At 49.5% G+C, this 7,500-nt stretch overlaps 1 protein-coding gene across 3 annotated transcripts in view; it reads left to right on the forward strand.

Moving 5' to 3' along the window:
- The window catches only part of LOC143297255 (focadhesin-like), a 724,856-nt gene that overhangs the window by 557,415 nt on the left and 159,941 nt on the right, over positions 1 to 7,500 (forward strand). The window lies entirely within an intron of this gene.

Raw genomic sequence — 7,500 nt, forward strand, 5'->3', positions numbered from 1 at the left:
GGGTGGTTGGTTGAGTGGTTGCAAAGGATGGTTGGTTGTGTGGTTGGAAAGGATGGTGGTGGGGTGGTTTGAAAGGGTGGTAGGGTGGTTGGTGGGGTTGTTGGAAAGGGTGGTTGGTGGGGTGGTTGGATGGGGTGGGGTGGTGGGTGGGATGGTTGGATGGGCTGCGGTGGCGGATAGGGTGGTTTGTGAGAGTGGTTGGTTGGTTGGTGGGGTGGTTGTTTTTGGGTGGTTGGTGGGGTAATTGTTGGGGTGGGTGTTTGGTTGGTTTGGTGTTTGATTAGGTGGTTGGTGGGGTGGTTGATGGTTTGGTGGGTGTGGATGTTGGGGGTGGTCGTTAGGGTGGTTGGTGGGGTGGTTGGGAGAGTGGTTATTGGGGGTGATTAAGTGGTGGGGTTGTTGGATGGTTGGTAGGGTGGTTGTTTGGGTGGTTGATGGGGTGGCTGTTGAGGTTGGTGGGGTGGTTGGTAAGGTGTGGCGGGATGTTTACGAGTGGGGTAGTCATGATGCCAAACTCTCAGCTTACGAGATAATTTTTGTCTGACATAAGCTTACTGTTTGGACCCAAACAGCAAAGCGCGAGTTGTATGGATCAATAGTTTCTCCACTGCAAACGGGAATTCATTTACAGCTTATCTTGTGACGGTCTATGATTCTCAGACTATATAGGAGAGACAAGACCGCACTCAGCCGGCCCACAGTTCTCCCATTCTCGAGAGCTAGTTGGCCCTTTGGGAGCCACCATCCCAACGCCTAGTACCGTCTCAAAAAGCTCAGTCAGATAAAGGGGACAGCGGTTGTCTCCTCTGCTGTTCTGATGGTCCTGGTCGGACACGACAAATTGTGGGTTGGTCAGATGGCGGTTTGGTGGTGTGTGGATGAGATCCGTTGGGCAGGAGGGTAGGTTGGGGGAGGGGGGGGCAGGTGGGGGGGAGGTGAGGGTGGTTGGGCGGGGGGGAGGCGTCCAGGTTAAGGAATGTCGTCTGTGTGCGCGCGCGCGCGTGTGTGTGTGTGTGTGTGTGTGAGGGCGAGAAAGGCATTGGGGGGAGCTTATGTGTAGTGATGACAGTAATAATGATATGGATAATCATAATCATAAAAAAAATGATAATGAGCGTGTGTGGCGGGGAGGTAGAGAGCGGTTTGTTTTGGGTTGGGGGCTGGAATGTTAGCGTTAGTGTGTGTGCGTGTGTGTCTCTTTTTTTTCTTCTCAAGGCTTGACTAAGCGCGTTGGGCTACGCTGCTGGTCAGGTATCTGCTTGGCAGATGTTGTGTAGCGTATATGGATTTGTCCGAACGCAGTGACGCCTCCTTGAGCTACTGAAACTGAAACCGAAACTGTGTCTGTGTGTGTGTTGTGGCTTTGAGGGACTGTTCCATCTTGACACTGCCTTTATTCACAGTGGCTTGGTAAAAAACAAAAAACAAAACAAAAAATCACATACAAGCACAAATTTACAGTAACATACTTCGTGGCTTGTATCAGGGGCATGTTATTATACAAGCAAGGTTTGTCCCAACACTTCGGTGGATATATTGATAACAGTACACCCTTCTAGCCAACCCTTCCCCCCCCCCATCCCCCCACCATCCCACTCTCTCACTTCCTTCCACTCCTCCTCCCTTCCCCCAGCAATCTTTTTTTTATTTTAACGACTAACACTGACAGGCAGAACTGTCCACATCCGCACCTCAACCCACCCCCACCACTTCCCCCCTCCCACCCTCCTCCGCACCCACACCAAACTACCGGTGCCCCCCCCCCACCCCCCCTCCCCGAACACTGAAGAAGGTGTTGGGTCAAACCAGTCCACAGAAGGTGTGTGTGTGTGTGTGTGTGTGTGTGTGTGTGTGTGCAGGGTCAAACCAGTCCACAGAAGGTATGTGTGTGTGTGTGTGTGTGTGTGTGTGTGTGTGTGTGCAGGGTCAGACCAGTCCACAGAAGGTGTGTGTGTGTGTGTGTGTGTGTGTGTGTGTGTGTGTGCAGGATCAGACCAGTCCACAGAAGGTGTGTGTGTATGTGTGTGTGTGTGTGTGTGTGTGTGCGCGCGCGCGCGCGTGTGTGTGTGCTTGCGTGTGTGTGTGTGTGTGTGTGTGTGTGTGTGCGGGGTCAGACCAGTCCACCACCGTCTGTTAAATCCATTCATCCATGCCGGCAGGAAGGAGCCAGGCCCTTTTGTCAACAGGTCCTTCGGCTGGAACCGACCGAGCCCTGATCCTTGATGATCGCCAGGTGATGGATGACTAAAGAATGGTGCCAAACAAAACAACGTCACCACCACCTCCACCTCCACCTCCACCCCACCACGCACACACACACACAGACACACACACACACACACACACACACACACACACACAGAGGAGAGACAGGCGCGATCGTGCACCTTCATGTTTCCTGGTGGTTCTTTGCGTTGGGAGGGATGAGAGGTTGAGGGGGGGGTGGGTCAGAACTGGGGGAGGAGTGGGGGAGGGAGTGAGAGAGAGAGGGAGAGAGAGAGGGGAGTGAGGGAGAGAGAGATGTTGGGGAGGAAGGAGAGAGGGAGGAGGGAGACTGGAGAGAGGGGGGAGACTAGAGAGAGAGGGGGAGGAAGACTGGAGAGAGAGAGGGGGAGGGAGACGGAGGAGAGAGAGGGTCAGGGAGACTGGAGAGAGAGAGGGGGGACTGGAGAGAGAGAGAGAGGGAGGGAGACTGGAGAGAGATAGGGGGAGGGAGACTGGAGAGAGAGGGGGGAGGGAGACGAGAGAGAGAGAGAGGGAGGGAGACTGGAGAGAGAGAGAGAGAGAGGGAGGGAGACTGGAGAGAGAGGGGGAGGAAGGAGACTGGAGAGAGGGGGAGGGAGACTGGAGAGAGGGGGAGGGAGAGGGAGACTGGAGATACTGGAGAGAGAGGGGGAGGAGACTGGAGATACTGGAGAGAGAGAGGGAGACTGGAGAGAGAGAGAGAGAGAGGGGGGAGGGAGACTGGAGATACTGGAGAGAGAGAGGGAGACTGGAGATACTGGAGAGAGAGAGGGGGAGGGAGACTGGAGAGAGAGAGGGGAGGGGGGACTGGAGAGACTGGAGAGACAGAGGGGGAGGGAGACTGGAGAGAGGGGGAGGGAGACTGGAGAGAGACGGGTGAGACTGGAGAGAGAGAGGGAGGGAGACTGGAGAGAAAGAGGGGGAGGAGACTAGAGAGACTGGAGAGAGAGAGAGAGGGAGGGAGACTGGAGAGAGAGAGAGAGAGAGACGGAGGGAGACAGGAGAGAGAGAGGGAGGGAGACTGGAGAGAGAGAGGGAGGGAGACTGGAGAGAGAGAGAGACGGAGGGAAACTGGAGAGAGGGAGGGAGGGAGACTAGAGAGACTGGAGAGAGAGATAGAGTGAGGGAGGGAGACTGGAGAGAGAGAGAGAGGGAGGGAGACTGGAGAGAGAGAGAGGGAGGGAGACTGGAGAGAGAGAGTGAGGGAGGGAGACTGGAGAGAGAGAGGGGGAGGGAGACTGGAGAGAGAGAGGGAGGGAGGGAGACTGGAGAGAGAGAGGGAGGGAGACTGGAGAGAGAGGGTGGGAGACTGGAGAGAGAGTGAGGGAGACTGGAGAGAGGGAGGGAGGGAGACTGGAGAGAGAGAGAGGGAGGGAGACTGGAGAGAGAGAGAGGGAGGGAGGGAGACTGGAGAGAGAGAGGGAGGGAGGGAGACTGGAGAGAGAGGGGGGGACTGGAGAGACTGGAGAGAGAGATAAGAGTGAGGGAGACTGGAGAGAGAGAGGGAGGGAGGGAGACTGGAGAGACTGGAGAGAGAGATAAGAGTGAGGGAGACTGGAGAGAGAGAGAGAGGGCGGGAGACTGGAGAGAGAGGGGAGAGACTGGAGAGAGAGAGAGAGTGAGGGAGACTGGAGAGAGAGGGAGGGAGACTGGAGAGAGATAGAGGGAGGGAGGGAGACTGAACAGAAAGAGGGAGGGAGAATTAGAGAGAGAGGGGGGAGAGAGTGATGAGGGGTTGATTGATTGAGGAGCCGAATGTTATTTGTTCAGTTGAGTTTGGTGAATGTTTTTACCTGTGAGTTGTCTTTTCCCCGATTCTTGTGGCCAGCTTGTTCAGCAACATATCTGGACTACACACATGCACGCGCGCGCACTCACTCACGCACAAACAAGCACGCACGCACGCACAAACAAGCACGCACGCCCCCCGCCGTACCCACTCCACCCGCCACGCACTTGCATGCACTCACACACTCGCGCGCTCACACACACACACACACACACACACATACACGTCCACGCATGCACGCACGCACGCACACACACACACACACACACACACACACACACACACACACACACACACACACGTGGTTTTTTTGGTTTTTTTGTTTTGTTTTTGGACTCACAGTCAACAAGGAATAGCATTCATGTGGGCCATCAGGCGTCCTGTCATGGTTTCTGCTTCACGCTCACTGGCTGGTCATGGAAAGTTGTTGGATGGAATCACACACACACACACACACACACACACACGAACACACACACACACACACACACACACACACACAAATGTATACATACCCCCCCTCACCTCCACCCCCCACCCCCCGACCCAACCCCCTCAAATAAAAACAAACCCAAAAAACAATAGGGTCTTCTTAGTCCTCCAGACCGTTACCCAATTTCGCCCTGTGCCCCCAAAGAGAGCGACCGGCAGAGGCAATATATATTTTAGCGAGTTTTCCCCTTCCCCTTCCCCCCCCCCCCCTCCCCCCCTTCCCCTCTCCCCCTTCCCCGGCCTCCCCAAAGACGATTCCACTCAACAACTTTTTCATGACCAGCCAGTGAGCGTGAAGCAGAAACTATGACAGGACGTCTGATGGCCCTGATGAATGCTATTCCTTGTTGACTGTGAGGAAAAAAAAAAGTGGGAGGTGACAAACTTTACAAACTGTGTGTGTGTGTGTGTGTGTGTGTGTGTGTGCGCACGCGCGCGCGCGTGTGTGTGTAACTTTTTTTTCTCTCCTTAACCCTGTATTCCTCCTCAAACTCAGTTGGTGTTTGTTTGGTCTCTACCTCTTACTCTGTTTCTTTCTCTCTCTCTCTCTCTGTCTGCCTGTCTCTCTCTCTGTGTCTCTCTCTCTGTCTTTAAAAGAAAAAGATTCTATATTGTCTGATGTTGAAGCCCAGCCTATAGTACAGTACCGTGCTGATATTTTGAGCTTGGGAAAAGGGGGTACAAGACAGAAAAACTACATTATTCTGTTTGCTATGAACAGTTTTTTGTTGTTGTTTTTTTCAGGTTGATAGAAGAACTGCAAATGATTTGCTTTACGATGAGCTTGGCACATGTCCGCTTTATGGTAAATCGTTTGTAAAATGCATCAGGTATTGGGTAAAACTAGTTAATATGAATGAATGCAGATTGCCTGCTCAAAACTTATTAGATGATGTTTGATCTAGATACGAAGGTAAGGGAAACGTGGGTAATCAGCTTTACAAAGAAATGCCTATGTAGGAGTGGTTTTGCGTTTGTGAGGCTTAATCAATGCGTTATGGGTTGATTATATTATGTTACTTGCTTTAAACAGCGTATAATTGACTTTAGATGACAGGAGTGATTAAATTAGCGAAAGATTTTCCTTGCTCAGATTGTTTGAAACGATTCGTCTGAAGAACCATATTTAGTAGTGAATATTAGTCGTCTCATTAGATGTTCTTTGGTAAAGGTTATTTTTGATATATCTGACATTAATGTGCACAGTAAAAGGTGTAAGACCTCCACTGCAAACGATATGGTATGTCCGTATATGTACATCTTAAAAAAAATAATAAAAAAGGAAAAAGAAGATGAGGTTCATTTCTGTAATGTTTTCCTGTATTAGATGGCTTGAGAGACGGGCGCAATAGCCGAGTGGTTAAAGCGTTGGACTTTCAATCTGAGGGTCCCGGGTTCGAATCACGGTGACGGCGCCTGGTGGGTAAAGGGTGGAGATTTTTACGATCTCCCAGGTCAACATATGTGCAGACCTGCTAGTGCCTGAACCCCCTTCGTGTGTATATGCAAGCAGAAGATCAAATACGCACGTTAAAGATCCTGTAATCCATGTCAGCGTTCGGTGGGTTATGGAAACAAGAACATACCCAGCATGCACACCCCCGAAAACGGAGTATGGCTGCCTACATGGCGGGGTAAAAACGGTCATACACGTAAAAGCCCACTCGTGTGCATACGAGTGAACGCAGAAGAAGAAGAAGAAGAAGATGGCTTGAGACAAAGATATATTCCGCTGGGATACTTCGGCAGACAGAGTAATGTTCGCTTAGTATTACTCATATGTTCTACAAGTGATAACGTCATTTCGTATCTTGCCATTCATATTTCAAAGTCAGTAGAAGACGTAGTTTCATGATTGGGTAAACGGAACTCAGTTTCGTCTGTGTATGCTAATAGTAAGATTATATCCTTATGTAGATATATTCATACAAAAATATGTAACCATCCCTTCATTACCTCATTGAATAATCTCTCTTTGTCTCTCTCGAAGCCAGCCAAACTCAAACCTGAACTTTTTTAAAACAGTACAAGCATGAGAAATTAAAAACAAACAAACAAAGAAACAAACAAAAAATAACAACAAAAAAATTGTTTGGTATATGTTTCTGCTTCTCTACACATCAAAGAACGTTGTTTGTTTTAAACAGTACTTCTTTACGAATGCAAGCACAAACATGCACTCACTCAAAGTAATGTGGGAGGGAAAAAACAAAACAAACAAGTGTTTGGTGGTTTTTTTTGCTGATTCCATACACATCAAAGACTGTTGTTCTTTTTTGTTGTTGTTGTTGTTGTTCCTTTTTTCCTTTCCTTTTATTTTTAACAATGCTTCTTAATGAATACATGCACAACACGCACAAGAGCGCGCGCGTACACACACACACACACACACACACACACACACACACACATACATACATACATACATACATATATATATATATATATATATATATATATATATATATATATATATATGGGCGTTTGGAATGGTATGTTGTTGGAGAGAGAGAGAGACAGAGACACAGAGAGAGAGAGGGGGGTTGAGGGAGGGAGAAGACTATGTATTACATTTATCCCTTCGAACAAAAGATGAGAATTCAACCATTTTTTTCCCCAGATCCATATAAAACCAACATTTTAGTGTTGGGAAAAAAAGAAAAAAAAGAAGACCGGAAATGCTTGTGATCTAATTGATTTTATACGCTTCTAATTCTTTTTGGGTTTTTTTATGCTCTTCTTTGTGTTGGCGGAAGAATCGCTTGACAGGAAGGAAGCCACGCGTGGGTTTTCTGTTTTTTTCCCCCCTTCAGACGAACTGTTGACGATGGCACATGGGAACAAAAGTGCAAAGCAAACATGATTATCAGACACAGGACACTTCTGTTCAGTTATTTTTGTGTGTGTGTGTGTGGAGTTGAGTTTGTGGTGTGTGTGTGTGGGGGGGGGGGGGGGGGGGGGTCGCGGGGAAGGGG

This window comes from Babylonia areolata, chromosome 22 (assembly GCF_041734735.1).
Source record: "Babylonia areolata isolate BAREFJ2019XMU chromosome 22, ASM4173473v1, whole genome shotgun sequence".
Classification (NCBI taxonomy): domain Eukaryota; kingdom Metazoa; phylum Mollusca; class Gastropoda; order Neogastropoda; family Buccinidae; genus Babylonia; species Babylonia areolata.